At 40.1% G+C, this 21503-nt stretch overlaps 1 protein-coding gene and 1 long non-coding RNA gene across 3 annotated transcripts in view; one reads left to right on the top strand and one right to left on the bottom strand.

Moving 5' to 3' along the window:
- Positions 1-21503, top strand: part of slc6a6b (solute carrier family 6 member 6b) — a 117072-nt gene that overhangs the window by 10960 nt on the left and 84609 nt on the right. The gene's annotated exons all lie outside the window — the stretch shown is intronic.
- LOC120540405 lies at positions 213-19852 on the bottom strand. Of its 2 annotated transcripts, XR_005635809.1 has the most exons (4): positions 19601-19852; positions 4871-5125; positions 1925-2021; positions 213-853 (listed from the first exon to the last, which is right to left on the bottom strand). It is a non-coding gene; the product is annotated as an uncharacterized LOC120540405 (long non-coding RNA). The 2 variants fall into 2 exon arrangements; XR_005635810.1 differs by lacking the exon at positions 4871-5125 and having other exon boundaries at positions 218-853; positions 19601-19841.

The raw sequence follows: 21503 nt of genomic DNA, 5'->3' as shown, positions 1-21503 counted from the left end.
GAATTCCTGGTTCTTTCAACATAAGGTGTCCATATTGGTCTTCTGGATAGATGTTTTGGAACCCTGCACGACTAGAAGATCAGCAGGTTCTTTTCAGGAACCCTCTAAGACAGCTGACAGTTCATCAAAAGCTTTCAGGTGGTAAACTCCCATGAAAGCTATATTAGTTCCAGCACCTTCACTGGTCCAATGAGGACTCCACACGTTATTTAGACATGTAAATACAGATTTATTGCACTTTGTATACATTTCAATAAATTTGCATTTGAAATTATTTCTTTGAACTTGGAGCTTAGTGCTAGCAGACCGCAACTGTATGGCTGTAGGTAGTTGTGGTCTGGGTGTTTTATGAGTAAGGAAAAGGGAGAACAATTTTTGAAAGCTGGCATGCAGAAGAAGAATCACAAATCTCAGTTTATCTAAATATCTTGGGTTTTAGAATTTATTTATATGATGCTTTCCTACTATGTCTAATTTGGTATTTTTTGAATACTCTGTAAATGTGATAATACTGCCACTACTACTAGTACAAGAGTGAGGAATGGCTGCCTGAGGTTCATTTTGAATGCATCTCCATTTATTTTCCTTTAGACGTCTTCAACTTCGTGATTCACTCTCCAATTGAACTGAATTTCCATGAGATTAACTTTAGAAAATTTTGATTGCCTGAATTAGGTCCTTATGTAGCCTTTTTGCTGAAGATGGCAAAGGTTTAGTCCGTCTCCACAGTCTTTAGAGCTGCCATGTCTTCTTGTAGCATGGTGAACTTCAGACAGTGCTCTTGAGTTTGTTGGGGATGATCAAGGATGGTGCCTTCGGGGTACAACTGATGCAGGTTCTAACCTAAGAGGGCCTGGCATAAGCAAGAGAGGGAGAGGTAAGTTATCTCTGGAATAAATACTGTAAACTTAACATTTCATGTGGTGGTAGATTTTATCCAAAACACTGGTGTGCAAACAACATTTCAGTTGGTTATTTCATCCAAATCAGGCAACTACTGTTGGTTAAGAAATCATTGGGTGACCTGTGCCCTTGTAAGACTGAATAATCGAAAACTTTACTTTGTAGTTACTGCATGCTTGTTAGTGTTCAGTGGTTGGTGAAGATAAAGCAAAAGTGGAAGTCGGGTAGTGAGTAATGCAAAAAACAAAAAAAGAGAATTTAGAAAGGAGTGTACTGTTTTTGGCTCACAGTTTACCATTAGCTAATGCAGGCAACAACACTACAGAGGTCAATGTTTTGAATGCTGAGTATCCATTTAGTCCATGGCAGTGGAAATAATTCTGATATGAAGAATTTTTTGAGTCTTCACTTTGCCTAGACTTGATAACCAACATCATTAGAACAGATAGAGTGAACACACAAACCTTTGCAAATTGAAGATTGTACATTTCTAAAAATCGATGGATGTTGTTTCACATCAGTTAATTATGTTCACAAGGTGGCCTCTCACACTGTGCCTAGACCCTGGTTAGTCCATTCCAGATCTAAAGAACACATTTTATTTTGCAAGTTATTCTGGATGGAATAGGGGTTCTTTACTTAGGGTTCTTCTAATAGTGTGTTGATTCAAGTTGAAAGGTACACCATTTTTAAACAATTAGCAGCTGCCGTAAATGTCAAGCGTTCCAGGCACGTATAGTAAATCCTAAACAGTTCCAAAAATACCCACTAGAGGGAGAAACACTGTCATAAACCCCTGCTAGTAATACTGAGAGTACAATCTTTATAAATAAAAAGATTAATTTCACAAAAAAGCTTAGTTGCACTGCAAAGCCCTGAAGAGTACAAAGGGTATAGAGGTAATGCCTGCAGAGGCATTACCAAAGTCAAAAATCTGTAATCCAAGAGGAAAAGTCAAAAAACAAAACCCAGGGATTCACAAAATCATCAAAACCACAGAAAATCACAGAAGAACACTCACCTCTTCTAGGTAGGCATTCAAATCAATGAAATGGTTGCCCCTGACACTGTAGGCCTGATGCCAGTTCCTTATGGTGATGGGCAGGTGGCCCCGCCTCCTGTGGACCACCCAAAAGATAAATAAAACAACACAGGCAAAACAAAGAATAACAAATACAATGAATACACACAAATCAATCTAAAATGAACAAAGATGACATAAAATAAGTAGGGCAAGGAAACCTGGCTGAAATATAACAGTAGCCTAATAAGTCCATCCATCCATAAGTCCATTAGCCAACCCGCTATATCCTAACACAGGGTCACAGGGGGTCTGCTGGAGCCAATAGTATCAAGTTGAAAATATTTACTTATATAAATTTTCCTATTACTCTGAATTCACTAGCACACTGGCACATTGACAGGTGGAATTATTTGTGGACTTTTGAGTTTATTTGAACTGGGTCTATGTATTGGTTGCATCACTACTGGAAATGATGTCAGGTCCAAATGGACAGAATAAATAATTACAGTGACAGAGAAGTGTCATAGTTTCAGGGGTAATCAGAAAAAAAAGTGCTGGGAAAATTGCTTAAAAATTGAAAAACAGAGATCAAGTGTACTTAGTATCTTAAACCAAAATGCGTAGTGAAAGTTCCAAACTGATTCGATACCAAACTAAACCCAATGATTCTTTTGTTTCTTGAAAGGCTCTTGTGCTAGACAATCGGAAATGTGTTCTGTTGTTATTATCTAAAGTTCAGATCTTGTTTGTGTAAGCAGATATCTCATATATCATGACTGTCGCCATTTCACTGGTCATATGGCATGTGCTTCATGTGGTGTGCAACCATGTAGCATCTTAGCGACATGATCCATGAAATGTCGGTGCCCACGAAAAACCAAATACGCAAAATGGAGAGGCAAGAAATGAGTGCTGACCTTCTAGACAAGAGCAAAAATGTTCCCATTATCAGGCTTAAACTGCAAAATGACAAAACAAAATAGAAAATATCAAAAACATTATTATTATCTTCTGAGCAGAACTGTAAAAAGTAGAAAACTAATGCCAACAGAATCCTGCTAATGCTGAAGTACTGTCTACGCATTGGAGGAGCTGTTTTTAATAATGGAGGCAACGGAGTAAAGTGGTAGAAATCAAGCTAATGTCATATCCAGGTGAGTAAGAATCTAATAAACTAAGTCTAGAAGTAAGACAAAGAATTTTAGTGAGGGATGAACATTAATAAATCATAAGCCAGAAGGATACATGTACTGGAACTGGAGCAACGTAAGAGATGTAAATCGTAGTAAGAGACAGGAAAGATTTTGAAATCGAAGAGCTGGTCAAATGAACAAACAAACAAAACACTAATTCTTTTTAGTGAATCCAAACTAGATCAACCAGGAAGTATAAAGGGATGACCTTTATATGCCTTGACCTGTGATGTCATGTTGTCTGTGACCCCAATGTCATCCCTAACAACCACATAGCAACTGTCAACACTAAAGTCCTAAAATGGTGGTGATTCTAAAAGCCAGCAAAAAATGACTAATATAAGATAAGCTGCATTGAAACAAAAGATAAATGTGACCATTGGACTCCTGGGAAATCAAAAAACCCAAAATGATGTATAAATTTATTTTTATTGTTCAAGGAACTGTCAAACATAAATTAAAAATCATGACAGTTCACAATCTGATACTACTGCCAGTGAGACATTTCATCTTCTAGTGGCCTTCTTGTGTTCTAACCTGTAAGATCCAGTTAGGTACCCAAGAAAGCCATTTTTTAATTAGCAGTAGAGATCCAAAAATTCTTGTTGTAATGTCTTTCTAATATCACACAGTTTGATGGACTTGGTCTGGCCACCAATATGGTTTCCCCAAGACATTTCCCATCATACTGTGCCATCTAAATTAGGAAGTCTGAGGTAGTGACTAAAAATAATTCCCCTTCTGGCAACAAATTTCTATTTTATCTGATCAGATACTAGGCAGATCTCATTTTTAGCCTGGTGCACATCTCCACAGCCCCGGTACTTCAATCATCATTTCCTGGCCAGATACTTCTTGCTTTTTGTGGTTTTGGCACATACGCCTGCAATTAAATGCTGGAACAACTGCCGATTTTATACATTTTGTTATTATCTGCACGTGCCTCTGTACTGTAATTAAAAGGAATTCACTCATAGCACACTTCTGCACCTTTAATAAAGAAAAGTCTACAAAATAGTACATTAAAAATATCACACCAATGAGGAATAAGAACAAATTGCTAAAATAAACAGAAGTGAAATAAAATCATGCTGCCCACCCCGGCCCACCAGTAGCAATGCTGAACCCCTGTCCCCTGCCTTTAACCATTTGTGCGGTAAAGTGCATCATTTTACTACCTCGGTCCCAACTGTCTCTCTCTTCCATTTGTATCTAATCTCATCTGATTATCCTCCTGATTGCCATTCTTGGGCTGTCAATAATGTGCAAAGCTTGCTAACTGGTAGTGGCCCCCCGTCTTGTCGTAATGACATATCTTTAAGAAGTTATGTTATTCTAAGGAACATTCCTCTCCCATGCCCAGAAGATTTGGCAGTATTATATAAATGAATTATCATTGCAAAAGAATAAAAAAACAGGGTCCTGCCATTCTTAAACCTGCTTAATTCCACGCTAGAGTAAGATTATTTATTAACAAGGACAGCAGTGTCCTATGGGTAAAGCAGGCACTCTCAAGTGTCCCAGACAGTTTTTACAAAGTAAACTGTGATAAGCCAAAGACATTTATAGCATGCCGCAATATACTTTATTTTGAATGTTTAGCAATTGAACATCTGGGGTTTGTTTACATGACCGAGATGTGCAGCATGTTGAAATGTGTGTTTGCCCTGTAAATTATAATGATATACAGTAACTGCTGTCAGCCATGGGTAATTTTTCATGTTTAAGTAGTGTTATAAAATTTGCTTACCATTTCAAGATGTCCACTCCAGTTTCATTGGCATGACTATGAATGTTTTTCCGCTGAGCCTACCATAAACAACTGAAGTCATGCAGGTGGCATAGAACCATCGTATTCAATGTGTCATTGTTGTCCTCTGACAGCTTCCTCTTCTTGAGGCTAACCTTTAAAATTCAATTCAGTGAGTAACACTGAAAGTGACATCAGTTCACTAATCGCAGCTGGAGAGTGGCAGTTCACTCCTGTTGGGATGAAGGACGCTTGCTAGATAAAAATCAGAAGTGAAAATGGAAAAAAAGAAAACCTGGCACAACCCTGCTTAGCTCTGCACTGTTTTTTCTCAGATTTGTATATACAGTACATGCTTGAGTATTTATCTAAGACAACATTTAGACATAATTTAATATCACAACATTCAGTGACATAGTAGTGCTTAAAATAGCTCCGTGATGTGATTTCCAAGTGACCCACATGTAATTGACCTCCATACTAAAAATGCTTTCGGAATACCTGGGCACAGCTCCATTTCAGCTTACTGGGTAACACAGATTTTTATCTCAGGGGTTTTGGTATCCATACACTCCCCAATTATGCTAAGTAAGTTATAAAAAGATGGTTTCTCTCTCCTATGGTAACATGAAATTAGGCCCTATTGCATTAGATCTACTTGTATAATAATTAATATCAGCTGAAAGACATGTACAGTGGTGTGAAAAACTATTTGCCCCCTTCCTGATTTCTTATTCTTTTGCATGTTTGTCACACAAAATGTTTCTGATCATCAAACACATTTAACCATTAGTTAAATATAACACAAGTAAACACAAAATGCAGTTTTTAAATGATGGTTTTTATTATTTAGGGAGAAAAAAAAATCCAAACCTACATGGCCCTGTGTGAAAAAGTAATTGCCCCCTTGTTCAAAAATCACCTAACTGTGGTGTATCACACCTGAGTTCAATTTCCGTAGCCACCCCCAGGCCTGATTACTGCCACACCTGTTTCAATCAAGAAATCACTTCAATAGGAGCTGCCTGACACAGAGAAGTAGACCAAAAGCACCTCAAAAGCTAGACATCATGCCAAGATCCAAAGAAATTCAGGAACAAATGAGAACAGAAGTAATTGAGATCTATCAGTCTGGTAAAGGTTATAAAGCCATTTCTAAAGCTTTGGGACTCCAGAGAACCACAGTGAGAGCCATTATCCACAAATGGCAAAAACATGGAACAGTGGTGAACCTTCCCAGGAGTGGCCGGCCGACCAAAATTACCCCAAGAGCGCAGAGACGACTCATCCGGGAGGTCACAAAAGACCCCAGGACAACGTCTAAAGAACTGCAGGCCTCACTTGCCTCAATTAAGGTCAGTGTTCACGACTCCACCATAAGAAAGAGACTGGGCAAAAACGGCCTGCATGGCAGGTTTCCAAGACGCAAACCACCGTTAAGCAAAAAGAACATTAGGGCTCGTCTCAATTTTGCTAAGAAACATCTCCATGATTGCCAAGACATTTGGGAAAATACCTTGTGGACTGATGAGACAAAAGTTGAACTTTTTGGAAGGCAAATGTCCCGTTACATCTGGCGTAAAAGGAACACAGCATTTCAGAAAAAGAACATCATACCAACAGTAAAATATGGTGGTGGTAGTGTGATGGTCTGGGGTTGTTTTGCTGCTTTAGGACCTGGAAGGCTTACTGTGATAGATGGAACCATGAATTCTACTGTCTACCAAAAAATCCTGAAGGAGAATGTCCGGCCATCTGTTCGTCAACTCAAGCTGAAGCGATCTTGGGTGCTGCAACAGGACAATGACCCAAAACACACCAGCAAATCCACCTCTGAATGGCTGAAGAAAAACAAAATGAAGACTTTGGAGTGGCCTAGTCAAAGTCCTGACCTGAATCCAATTGAGATGCTATGGCATGACCTTAAAAAGGCGCTTCATGCTACAAAACCATCAAATAAAGCTGAATTACAACAATTCTGCAAAGATGAGTGGGCCAAAATTCCTCCAGAGCGCTGTAAAAGACTCATTGCAAGTTATCGCAAACGCTTGATTGCAGTTATTGCTGCTAAGGGTGGCCCAACCAGTTATTAGGTTCAGGGGGCAATTACTTTTTCACACAGGGCCACGTAGGTTTGGATTTTTTTCTCCCTAAATAATAAAAACCATCATTTAAAAACTGCATTTTGTGTTTACTTGTGTTATATTTGACTAATGGTTAAATGTGTTTGATGATCAGAAACATTTTGTGTGACAAACATGCAAAAGAATAAGAAATCAGGAGGGGGGCAAATAGTTTTTCACACCACTGTATGTTTTATAAAGGCTAGATTCCTAATAATTCAGCAGATACTTGTATTTGTGTATTGGATTGGTTATTCCACCGTCAGACAAACAACCTTTTGTTTATATAAAGTTGTTGTACATGAAACGCGATTCCAAAGCACTTTTTAAATAGAGAGCTCTATGTCAGATTTTTTTTTAATCAGTTTGTACACAGTTGTCCCAACTAACTGGAAAACGGGACTTGTCGTCCCTATCTGGAAAGGGAAGGGTGTTCGCCTGGATTGCAGCAGCTACAGGGGGATAACACTGCTATTGGTGCCGGGTAAGGTCCTTGCTCGGGTCATCTTCAATAGGATCCGTGATCACTTGCTCACCTACCAGCGACCGGAACAGTTTGGTTTTACACCTAAGAAATCTACCATCATCCACATCCTGGCACTGAGGGTTCTCGTGGAGCATAAACACGAATATTGGCAGAGTTTCTTTGTAGCCTTTGTCAGTTTTCACAAAGCGTTCGACTCAGTTTATCGAGCGGCCCTGTGGGGTTATCCTCAGGGTTTGCGGGATCCCCTCGAAGTTGCTAGATATTATGGCCGGCCTGTATACTGGTACTGTGAGTGCTGTGCAGAGTGGAGGAAGAACCTCTGCATTTTTTCCAGTTGATTCTGGGGTTTGTCAGCGGTGTGTTTTGTTCTTACTCTGTTCAATGCTTGTATGGACTGGGCGTTGGGCAAGGTCGTGGGGTCCAGCGGCTGTGGGGCATCTGTTGGTGAAGAAAGATTCACGGATCTTGACTTTGCTGACGAAGCTTTGATCTTTACGGAGTCAATGGATGCTCTGATTGGGGCACTCAAGAAACTGAGTGAGGAGTATGAGTGCCTGGGCTTGCGAGTGTCCTGGATAAAAAACCTCTTGGGCACAGCCATCAGCAGTGTGTCTGTTTGCGAGTGAGAGAGCGTTGACCTTGTTGAGAGGTTTACTTACCTTTGCAGTGACATTCATGTCTTTGGTGACTCTTCCTATGAAGTCAATAGACAGATTGGGAGAGCATGGGGGGTCATGAGGTCACTGGAAAGGGGTGTGTGGCGCTCCCGATATCTATGTAAATGGACGAAGGTCCAAGTCTTTAGAGTCCTGGTGCTTCCTGTCTTGCTATATGGTTGCGAGACATGGACGCTATCCAGTGACCTGAGACAAAGTCTGGACTCCTTCAGTACTGTGTCTCTCTGGAAAATCTTTGGGTACCGTTGGTTTGACTTTGTGTCGAATGAGCAGTTGCTCATGGAGTCCCGAATGAGGCACATTACCTGTATTGTGAGGAGCGTCAGTTACGGCACTACGGCGATGTGATGCATTTCCATGAGGGTGATCCAAGTTGTTTTGTTGTGTGATGGTACCAGTGCATGCTCCCCAACTTGACTTGACTTGTACACAGTGTATACTGTACAGTGTGTTATAAATGGGTCCCTGCTATGTATCACAGACAGTGGCTTTTATCTGGAGCCAATGATCGAAAGGGAAACTTGTCTCCACTCATAGGTAGTTCCAATGGGACCTTAAGTCTTTGAAAAAAGCCCTTCCAGGCAAAGTATTGGTAAACTTGGAGTTAGGGCTGCAAAGAGCTTGGAAGATAGGGGAAGGAAAGGACAGATGTGGTGAAAGAGGTGTGGGATGTGTTAAAGGGTGCGATTGATGAGCACATGGTTAGAGAGGGCTTTTATATGTAGGTAGGATGCTAGGGTGACCCTATTCTCCTTTTACATTCTTTGTTGTGTAGAATGCCTCCAATGCCATACTATTACCACATTGTCAGGTATTGTACTTCAGCACCCCCTTTAATATTTGTAACCCCAGGCAAATAGACAGAGTACCACAACAGACAAGTGAGAAAGTTACACATTTTATGTGTTATAGATATCATGCCCAAAATATAAGCAGAGTTCAAATGTGAGTAATAACAAAATAATATTAATACAACCTGGGTAATTACCAATTCATTTTGTTTAGACTACCAGGTGGCTCGTCTTTGCTCCTGCATGGTCTTTGAATGGAGAAAACAATGACATTGTATCTTCTCAGGAAAGAAAAATGGCAGAGTGACTGAGCTTCTTTGTAACCTCTGTCTTTTTCTTAATCCAGCTTTCTTGATGTACCCCCTGGACCACTGAGATAAACTGACTCCCAACTTCATACCAATCCTATTCAGCCTCAGTCCTCCAGTCCATTTTAGCCTAAGGCTTCCCTCCTGCAAGGAGAAGGGTGGGTGGCATAAATTTTACCAATCCCGTCCATTTTAGGCTATGCCAGTCCATTAATGTCCTTTTATCTCAGTCCTCCTGTGTTCTCCAAGACTAGCTGACTAGTCAGTTTCTGAGATTTTATCATTACTAGTTTTCACCTGTAGTAACCTCTAAAGTATTATTTATTGGTAACACTTTGTGGTCCCTGGCCGGGGCTGGAGCCTGGCCGGGACGCCCAGGAGGACCAGAGGGGGGCTTGCGCCTCCTCCAGACCGCGAGGGGGCATCCGTCCTGGTTATGTTGGGGGCCTCGGGTAAAGGGCTTGGAAGCCCAGCCCTGTAGGGACCCGTGGCCACCGCCAGGCGGTGCCCGATGCCAGAATATCCCGGGAGCCCAGCACTTCCGCCACACCAGGAAGTGCTGGGGGGAAGATGACAGGGGACACCCGGACGGCTTCCTTCCAGTCATTGACAAGAGTTGGGTGGAAGAGTGGCAACGTCTGGAGAAGGGAGGAGGCGGTAAGAAGAAAAGAGAGAGAGAGAGGAAAAGAGAAGAAGAAAAGAGAAGACATTGGAGTGGCCTGGACTGATGGGTATTGGGGATTAGTGAGCTGAATTGTAAAAAGAGATGGAAAATAAACGTGTGTTTGTGGGTGACATTAGCGTATCTGCCTGTCTGTGTCCGGGGCAAGGTTCACAACGTATTACAAAAATGAATCTATTACTCATTTACTGTAATGTAACAAGACCTTAGCAAAGACTCCTTTTGGCCTTCGTAACACTTCTAAAACATCAGTAGATAGAGTACTCATGTCTATGCAGTGTGACATATTGACATGATGGTAAAATTACTTATCAATAGGATAAGTAAAAAGGATTCACAGATCATACGCTAAAAATATCATATCAATAGAAATGAGGCTCAGTTAAGCCACCTCAGACCACTTGAAAGTGACGCTTTGTTAGTTGGTCACATTGCAGAGATGAACAAACATTTTACTGATGCTTTGTAAGTTTTATGAAGACCCAAAGAAGTGTTTGTTAAGGTCATATGAAATAAAAGTAAATGAGAAACAGATGCATTTTTGCAGTACATTAAATTATTTATTATCTATTTTTTTTTTGTAAGTGCATATCTTTCTCATAATATTATTATGCCATGCACATGACAGTTGTACGCTGCAAGCCATTTGTTATCTTATGGAGTGAATCCCACAATTATCATGATAGCACATATTGAAACAGAGAATATTTTATAATATTAATGATGTACATATGAACTGGAGTGGAAACATTAGACTTCCATCTACATAACTGTGCAGGAGCAGATGAGACATGTGAAGTAAAGGCCATGTCACATTATACGACTTTTCCAGCGATTTTCACTTGCACACTTTATTTGCATAATCTGAGATTTTAAGGCAGTTGCAGCGCACTACCCTGTTCTCCAGTCGTCTAGTTTGAAATACCTGAATAATCTTAAATGTGACTGACTCCAATAAAATCAAACAGGTTTGAAGTTGTCTTAAATCATAGGGGCAGGAATGCGAGTGTGAGAGCTGACAAACAAGAAGTGGATAAAACCAAAGAGAGTAAAAAAAAGGGATGGTGCTCAGTAGACCACCCATTTAATGTCAGTTTGAAAAAAGAGGAAAACATAGGGGTAACAAAGGCAGTGTCCACATCTATTGTAGAGTGTCCATTTGTCTCACTTGCATTACAGCAGATACAGGGTTCAGGGATGAAGTGAGTGAGCCTTTTACAAAGTGTGAGAGTGTACAAATGTACAAGTGTCAATAGTCCCTCTCAATCACCGGCCTCAATCATCACTCTGAAAAAAGCCTTTTTGTTATGAAAGGTTAATTTTGATAATTCCTCAAGGAGGGAGAATCAGCCAATAAAAGGCTGCTGGTGGCACTCCCTGGGTCTGCTACAAACATGGAGCACATTTAAGAGAATTACACAGTCAGCAGAAGAATGTAATACACCATACTATTTTTAAACTCACTCCAGTTCAGCTTCGTAAAAGTCCAGCGCCTGTGCCAGCAAGACTGGTCGCAAGGCAGGAAAGAACACCGGACAGGGTGCCAATTCACAGTTACACAGGGCCAGTCTGGAATCACTGTTAAAACGAACAGCTTTATGGATGTGAAAGGAAAACCCCACAAACACGGGGAGAAAGTGCCAACTATACACATGCAAAACAAGTGGGCCCAACCCAGATACTGATCCATGAAGCAGCAGCCTACATCATATTATTTGGAAATAAAAGCAATGTTAGTATCAGCTGAATAAAACAATTGTTATTTGACACAACAAGGAGTCTTCCATCCTTCCATCCATTATCGAACCCGCTATATCCTAACTACAAGGTCATGGGGGTCTGCTGGAGCCAATCCCAGCCAACACAGGGCGCAAGGCAGGAAACAAACTCTGGGCAGGGCGCCAGCCCACCGCAAACAAGGAGTCTTCAATAAGTTCAATATGTTAGAATTTAGACTAATTATTTATAATTATTTTGCAACATGTTGAATTCTCCTAGAGTAATAAACAAGTCTGTAACTTATTCTATACTTAATTTTAAAGTTTTCTCCTGCAACTGCGTTGCCTTTGTACAATGGGCAATTGTGGAATTTATCATAGCAAAGATGAAATCAATAAAGGACATTCAGAGGCATTTAAAAAATGTGTGTGGAGACAATACAGTTGTTAGTCGCTGGCTTCATGAATTATGAGTTCTGGGCAGGCCAACAACAGCAGTCACTCCAGCTTTGCTTTAATGTGCTGATGAATTCATAATAGCAGAGGGTGGATTACACCCAGAAAGCTTACAACGTGGCTCATTCATAGTCAAAGTAAAAGTGAACAAAGCACTTCTGATGGCTTAGGATATTTCACTCATTTTTTGGTCATCTTATGCAAATCCAGTGGTCATCAACCCCAAAACTGAAATGAGACTCATCCATCACTGAAGATAATTTATCATCCTACCACAGCACTCCAGCCTCTTCGTTTTACTAGTCCTGACCCAATGGCAGTCAATGGCACACACCATGAATAGAGTGTCATCTCTCTGAAACTTCAGAGCCCAGTGCATTAACCAGAATCCCATCTAGGCAAATGGTGAAGAAAACTGGTTAGAGTTAACCTAAGCCACTCCTGTGATGTCCTTGCTTTGAACTTAGGGTCATTGTCCTATTGGGAGGTGAACCCACTTTGAGGTCCAGCAGGTTTTCATTATCTCTCAACTTTGCTCTATTCAGCTTTCCCTCTGCTCTGTCTTAAACATCAAGTCCCTGCCACTGAGTAGCAACCCCACAGCGTGATGTTTCCAAGGCCATGTGTCACTGTTGGAATGGTATTACACAGGTGGCAAGTGGCACCTGGTTTCCTGCAGATATGACACTTAGAATTGGAGCCAGACAGTTTAATCTCTATCCATCCATCCATCCTCTTCCGCTTATCCGAGGTCGGGTCGCGGGGGCAGCAGCTTAAGCAGAGAGGCCCAGACTTCCCTCTTAGTCTCAATTTCTCAGTTTAATCTCAAGTTCATCAAATCAGAGAATCTTGTTTCTCACAATTTGAGACTCCTTTAGGTGCCCTTTTGCAAACTCCAAGCGGGTTTTTGCAAGTTGTCTGGCCACTCTACCAGCCCAGCCCAAAATGGTGGAGTGTTACAGTGATGGTTATCCTACCTCCACTGAGGTTCTTTGGAGCTCAGGCAAAGTGGTCACCCGTTTTACCAAGGTCATTCTCCCCTGATTGTTCATATGGGGCAGGCAGCCATCTTTAGGAGGAGTCATTGTTGTTCCAGACGTCTTCTCTTTAAGAATCATGGAGGCCACTGTGCTGTTGGGATCCTACACTGCTGCAAAATTGTTTTTATACCCTTCCACAATCTTGTCTCTAAGCTCTGCAGGCAATTCCATCAACCTCATGGCTTGGAGTTTGCTCATCTCTGAGATCTGTTGTAGACAGGTGCATGTTTTTTAAAATCCTGTCCAATCATTTTCATTGACCACAGGCAGACTGTAAAGCAGATTTCAGTTGTCAGAGCAAATGGTTTGAATACTTATGTCAGTGTCAATTTACAGTCATATTTACTTTAAATAAATTTGTACAAATTCCTAATAACCAGTTTTTGCTGTGTCATTTGGGGTATTAAGTGCGTCTTGAAGAGGTAAAAAATGAATTTAAATTATTTTAGCACCAAGCCGCAACACAGCAAAATGAGCAGAAAGTGGTCTGTAACCTCCTCATCACTTTTGTCCAGTATGACTTTGTAATTTACATTAATAAGAAAGAAATATTAAAAAGTGGACCCTCTGTTACTTTTGACATGACTCAGCTGTTTCGAAGGCAGAGTTGGCTAAGAAATACGACGTTTCATTCATTCATGGATTGGCGTCCTGTCCAGGGCCGACTCCTGCTGTCAGGGTCATGCCCCCCCGTGACCCTAAAATGGATTATGTAGCTTTGAGAATGTTGTTTTATTATTGCAGCTTTTAGATCTTAGCTTTTGTTGTATCACTGTTAAAGAAGAAATCCTTGTTGTATTTCCTGTTACCACCAGTTGCTTAATCTTTGTTCAACATGATTTCCTGCTTATTTGTAGCATGTAGAGACAGCAAAAAACTGAAAGAGATATGTATCTACAAAAGAGCACAAAAAGTGCTCTGGGCCTGATGCCAGAGTCTCATTAAGGTGTTAGTTGTAATAACAGTTGCTAGCAGAAACAATTAAGTTTATATTGGTTGTTCATATGCAAGTCAAGTCACAATAGCTCATTACAACGTGATGTAATAGCTGCTCCTTGCAAAGTTCATTTTATCATGTAGAGAACATCCTGTTGACATCCCTGAGCAATGTACATATTTAGAGACCAACTGTAATAAAGTTAAAATAACTGGCAACCTGCCTTGGCCCAAATGCAGCCAGGATAGCCTTCAGTCCACTGAAGCTATAAAATGGCATTAAAGGAATACTCCTCACAAAAAATTATAAGCTAATTTTTTTATATGTTACTTCATGTAGAAGGGTGGCACAGTGGGTAGCACTGCTGCCTCGCAGTTAGGAGACCTGGGTTCGATTCCCGGGTCCTCCCTGCTAGGAGTTTGCATGTTCTCCCCGTGTCTGTGTGGGTTTCCTCCCACTGTCCAAAGACATGCAGGTTAGCATGCATTGGCGATTCTAAATTGTCCCTTGTGGGAGTGTGTGTGTGTCCTGCAGTGGGCTGGCGCCCTGCCCAGGGTTTATTTCCTGCCTTGCGCCCTGTGTTGGCTGGGATTGGCTCCAGCAGACCCCAGTGACCCTGTAGTTAGGATATAGTGGGTTGGATAATGGATGGATGGACTTCATGTAGTATGTAGTGACAACCAAGAACAAAATTAATCTTCTGTTTTAATGAAAAGCAGAAGTAAAAAAAATGATGATAGAATAGTAGTCTATGGCAACTAGACAATAGCAATCAATACCAAAAAGTCCCTAAAAAAATCAAGTTATGCGTCTCATGTAATCTACAAAATCTGTTATCCAATCACAATAATCACAATGCTAAAATATTGTTAAACTAGTGAAACATATGGACCTACTTTTATTACCTAACATTTGTTGAATTTCCAGGATATATCAGGTCATAAACTTTCGGTTAAGACCAAGTATCAAAGATCTAGCCCCAGTAGCTCATGTGTATTTGTGTGACTGACAGCATTTAGAACATAAGAAATTTGACAAACTAGTGGAGACTCTTCCGTCTATCAAGCCTGTTTGTTTCGTTAATAGCTAAGCTGTCCCAATATCTCATCTCAAGTCTTCATTAAGGTTGTCAAGGTTTCTGCTTCAACTCCATGTCTTGGTAGTTTGTTGTAGAGTCCCACAACCTCTGTGTAAAGAAGTGCTTCCTGATTTCAGTTTTAAATGCACTTCCCCTTAATTTTCACTGATGCCCTCAACTACGTGATTCACCCCTATGCCAAAAGAATGTTGCTGGATCTACTTTATCAGTGCCTTTGAGGATTTTAAATTCTTGGATGAGGTCCCCAACGCTCTCCTCTGATTGATGAGTCTATCACTATAGGACATGTCCTGAAGTCCTGGGATGCTCTTGGTTGCTCTCCATTGCACAGCTTCAAGTGCTGCTATGTCTTTCCTGTACTGTGGAGACCAAAACTACATACAATACTCCAGATACGGTCTTAAGAGTCAATTATATAGTTCAAGCAGAACGTCCCTTGACTTAAATTCAACAGTTTTTATGATATAACCTTTATATGATATAGCCATTATTGAACCAGTATGCTTGCCACACATTAGCTATTAGGGGGTTAAGGGGTACGAGAAATTGCCAATTACAGAAAGGGGATAATTAGGGGACTAGAATGGATGGGGACATGATGGGCAATTTATTCAGGACATCAGGATAAACCCTGCTCGTTTTGAAAAGTTCCCAGGGACCTCAGCTTTATGTCTCATCCGAAAGCCAACCCACTAGAGCTTATACTGCGATCATGAAATGTGGTTCTTCATAAAACTCCCAAGACATATAAAACTATTGGCTGAGAGAAAACTCAGCCATTACATGGCATTGAAGAGTGGCAATGTGTTGCATGTTGGTGGTACATATAAGTAAGAATTTCACTGTACTCTGTACACATGACAATACTACTACTGACATTACCGCCTCCTGTAGGCCCTGACTCTAGAATGATCTACCAGGAAATGTAAAGAATAAACATAAATTTTAATTATTGCATACCTAACTGTTTGGTGCAACTTCACTGGCTGTTCCAATTGGTTTCATCATATTGCTTTGCTATCAGTCCATTCAAGTCTCCAGTGTTCATGAATACCATAGGAATGAGTCACCACTAAATATAGTGGAAGGACTCGAAGGTTTCTTATTGTCGACTTAAGGTGTCATAGTAGCATTCCTGCTGTTACTATCAGTCAGTTTAATCATTGTTTATTAGCCACATGGAAATGAACCTTAACGAATATACTAAAAGGTTTAAAAGGCTTGTTATCAGCAGCTAAATGAGTGATATCAGCACCGTAGTGCATTAACTATAATGTGTGTCTGATAAAGAGCTATTTAGTTAGTGCTTCAATGGTATTGAATGACACATTTACAAAACAAAAAATGCACCACTGTTTTTTTCCATAAATGTTCTTTTCTTAAATATACTTTATTTTGGAAAGCGGTTAAGGTTGAGCTGGGGTCAAGGTTCGTGCATAAAGTTACAATTTTTCATTTCCTATGTCATATTAAAATAGTTAAAGACCTTTTATTCTACATAGTGCCTGTTCATTATGCCCAGCACAACTCCTACCTATATAAGATAGTGGTTCTCTACCTGTGATCTGGATATCACTGGTGGTACAAGCAGCTGTCAGGTGGTAAATGAAGGAACACTCCCAAAGAAAAGTGGGAAAAAGTGTAATTAAAAACACTGTTGGTTATATGGTGGCCAAACCCAAATCTCCATTCTTATCTGTGCTTCAGGTCCACCTCACCATCTCACAGTACTCCACACTGAGACAGTAAGGTTATTTAATGAGAATGATGGAGAGATGAACCATAGTCATAGAATGAGCCAAAATCATAACATTTGTAAACTTTTAACAAGAATAGGCATTTAAACCCAACAAAGCTCACCAATCCTATCCACCCAATTTCTCCAACATAGCATCAGGTTGATTTTAGAAGTTCCATAAAGTCCTGCTCTCCAACAAGTGACTTTCTAATTTTATTCTGCGTGTCTACAGTTCTTTTTGTGAAAAATATTCTTCAGTTTTTTATGGGAATTGTCAACTACTGAATGGTATGGTGTCACCACTAGTGAAGCCCAGTGCATTTACATGGCTCCCTAAAGTCAAATACATTTCTAGCCGTAAAGGTGGATGTGACCTGCTAGATTATATGTGTGATGTTATATGCATCTGTGATGGACTGGAATGTTGCAACTTTAGATAGAACAGGCCATTAAACTCAATCCTATTCACCTAATTTCAACAATATAATATCAGGTCCAGTTTAGAAGGTCCACAAGTCTCACTCTCCACCAACCTACTCGTTAATTTACTCCATGTGTCTGTGGTTTTCTGTGTTAAGAAAAAACTTTCAAACATTTGTGCAAAATCTGCTGTGGACAAATTTCCAAGTACATCCTTGTGCTCTTGTTGAGCTCATTTTAAAGTAACAGTCTTGAGCCATTGTAGTAATATCTTTTCATAATATTAATGTCACCTCTTAATCTCCATTTGCTTAAACTGAAAGGTTCACCTCCTTTAATCTCTCCTCATAGCTCATACCTCTCATTTCTGGTGGCAGCCCACTCGTGCTTTTCTGGACCTTTTCTTGCCCTGCTCTGTTGTTATTTTTGCTCAAAGACCAAAACTGCATGCTGTAGATCTGGTAAATCCTCTCTAGTGCGTTATAAAATTAGTTGTAACCTCCCTTGACTTGTACTGCACACATTGTGATATACGTCCTAATAGTCTGTCAGCCTTCTTCATCACTTTTGTACACTATCTGGATGTAGACTGTGATGAGTCCACTGACATCTTCAAGGTCCTCTTTAAAATAGATACTTTCAAATTTCAAGTTGTGTATTCAGATCTAACATCTTCACATACTACATGTAGTACCCTAAACAGTGTTTCTCAACCGCCAGTCCGTATACTAGTACCAGTCCACAGAATATTTTTGCCCATTTGTGAAAATCTGTGCATATCTGGATCATGTTTTGAGATAACATTTTGAATGAAAAATTATGTCATGCTCTGTCTGGATGCGAGAGACTCTCCCAGGCTTCTGATCTAATGTTAGTAAATTTGTATTCTTAGAACTCCCCCCACACCACCCAGTCCTCAATCTAATGTTAATAAATCTGATTGCTCAAAACTACAAGGGGGTCCTGCTGTTCCACTCTAATGTTAGTAATTGTGGACAACTGGAACTCCAAGGAAACCCAACCCCACTCCTCCTTAGTAAATCTGCATACTTAAAATTATAAGGGGATCCTGTGCCTCTGATCTAATTGTAGCAAATGAGGACTCTCAAGACCCCTTCGATCAATTATTAGTAAATTCTGATACTAGAAACTCCAAGAGAGATTTTCCCACACCTGCTCTCTGATCTAATGTTACTAAATATGGAAGGCAGAGATTCTGGCACATATGCATTTCCACCGCAGGCACTGGTTGGACAAATTATGACACAGAGTAAATAAACAGAGAGTAAATATATTTATTATATTTTTTACTTCCCCTGTCTGCAAAGATATTCTGCTGGCCTACGAGTCAAAAAGGTTGAAAACGGCTTCCCTGAAAGACACACAATTGCAAAAAACAAGTGAAATCTCTTGTTAAAATCTACAGATGCAATATGTGAGTGAGATTTAAAAGAAATGTCACCTTTGGGTGTGCCTGGTAAGAATTCAATACAAATACTTCAGAACATTTCAGTTCCTGAAGGTGGTATGCCAAGTTAAAAAGTTGAGAACCTCCTAGTCTAGGACATATACAGTACATATAACAAATACTGCTTTAGAAATGCAAAGTATATTGTAAAAGACCCCTGCTATTCTGCACAGTCACTTTTCTCTTTCTACCGTCCTGGCTAACAGTCACTCACACTCCTTCATTCAAATGGTTTTTCTTCATGTACTGTGGAAAAGTTACTGTCAACTGTCCGAGTACATCAGCTTCATATTTATTGTCAGATGTTGTATTTAATGTATTATTATACCTCTGTCACTAGCCTGTGGGAGTCACGTAGAAATCTCTTTTTTTCTCTGTACAACTGACAATAAACCTGAACGTGAATGGAAAAAAATCAGTGGAGCATACCGATGTGAACTGATAACTCTTGGGAAATATTCTGCACATGCTTATAGGTGCATGAAGCATGACATGCACAGCATTCTGGGAAAGGTCAGTTTAGGATAATCTTATATAAATGAGCCCGATAGTGGGCTCCACCTGGAATATGAATCACAGTACAGAGTCTACCTGAATTCTATAGTGATCTCAAAACTGGGCACATGGCCTTTTGCACATTACAAAACTACTTTGGTGTGGTGGCTGCATCTTGTGTAAGAATTATTTGCACATAGTCAACTCTCTCAATGACTAAGCAAAGTGTTTACCAAGGCCATAATCGGTTACGGTTTATAAAACAGAAAAGAAAAGTAGCTCTCTACTTACTACTTGATGATTGGATCCTTGTGATATCACCCATCCATTCATCCAGCCTTACTCACAAACTCTTTGTCCAGTCCAAGGTCACCAAGTGACAGAGTAGAACTGGCCAGTGCTGTTAATGTTAGTCAAAAGTTAGTTTTGAGCTTTTGAGCGCAGCCTCTGAGCTTTTACTACCAGCCAGCAGGCCATTTCTCTGGGCCTTCCGCCATCAGTTAGAGTGGTCCTCATACCGTTTGACTGAGCATGACCCAGCATGGATTGGCATGGCTGTGGCCTTGTTTTTTGTATTATTGCTGGCAACACTTGTTCTCTGTGTAGGTCTTTGATGGTGACAAAATAAAACTTGATAACACAGAGTCATGGACAAAGGGTCATTTGCTCTTTAAGGTAATATTTATTTTGGCATTTAGCAACGTACTTAAACACAAACTGAAAAATCAGTTGTTTAGTGCTGTAATATTGTGGAAGTTTCTCCCTTCATTATTTTGGTTCACCTGTTCTATGTAGTCACAATTTTTTGTTTTTGATTTTATTGATTTTATTAAAATCAAATAATATTCCATACAATAACTCAAGTTTTACAAAAGTAGGTTTGAAACAAATCAACTCCCATCCCTGAAAAAGAGAGCTAGGATTGCAGAATAAATCTTTACGCTAGTAAAAATAAGTAAATAGGTAAATTAATAAATGGAGCAAAAGAGGGGAGAGAACCTGCTTCCTCAATTTAAATACTTATTCTAAAATGTTATTGATTAGATCCTGCCAGGTTTTACACAGGTTTTGTACAGATCCTCTAAGTGCAAATTAGATTTTTTCCAGTTATAAATAGTAACATCAGCTACCCAGTGACTTAGAATAGGAGAGTTAGGATTCTTGCAGCTGAGCAAGATAAGTCTACGTGCTAATAGTGAAGTAAAGGCCATTACAGTTTGTTTCTCCTTCTCAATTTTAAGCCCCTCTGGTAGTACACCAAACACAGATGTTAATGGGTTAGGAGGGTTTGTGACCCCCAGGCCGTCTGAAAGGCATTTAAAGATTTTGGTCCAGAATGATGTTAATTTGGTGCAGGCCCAAAACATGTGGCCCAGTGAGGCTGGAGCTCGAATGCAACGTTCACAGGTTGGATCCTGCCCTGGAAACATTTTAGATAATTTTAAACGTGACAGATGCGCTCAATAGCTATGTAGTCATAGTTAACTGTGGTGTGAGTATGAATGCTACATATACGTGCTTTATAGCACTACACATACAGTATATATAGCTTACCTACATGTGAACAGCTATTTCAAGCAAAGACTGTTATGTAGCTGTTTTATAGTGCCATATGTGTATGGCTTCATCTGTACATGGACAACTGCCATAAGCAAAGAGATGTACTAGCTTGGCATAAGCAGACCAAACGGTTGTCTCCAGACCTGAGCTTCAGTCAACACCTATCCCAATCACCGAAGCAGGTGCCCCCTCACCACACTGCTTCTTTTTGAAGGTGTCCTTTCTCAGTCACTAACCCCTGTGGGATTATGGCAATCGCCCACACTAGGGACTGTTAATACTACAGTATACCTTATTCCAACCAAAAAATATATATTCACTATTACAATAAAGCAGAATTAAAAAAAAACTGTAAGTCTGCATGTCTGAACAAAAACCAGGCCATAAATTCCAAGGAATTCTCTACAGACTTCCCTGATGAAATTGATTGGTGAGGAATAGATTGGGCAAATTTTTTTGAATCCACTGTAGATACCAAGATAGATAGAAGAAGTATTACAAAAGAAATAACTATAAAGTGCACGGAAAAATAAATAGATAGGTAGTGAACGTGCCCAAGAGGAATGACAGGCATCCCAGAGGGATAGATGATGATTTCTTGTCCAGACTGAAGGCCATAATGAAAGAATGGCGG

This window comes from Polypterus senegalus, chromosome 12 (genome assembly GCF_016835505.1).
Source record: "Polypterus senegalus isolate Bchr_013 chromosome 12, ASM1683550v1, whole genome shotgun sequence".
Lineage (NCBI taxonomy): Eukaryota > Metazoa > Chordata > Cladistia > Polypteriformes > Polypteridae > Polypterus > Polypterus senegalus.
Note: the sequence above shows the minus strand (reverse complement) of the source record. Positions and strands in the feature narration are given on the sequence as shown.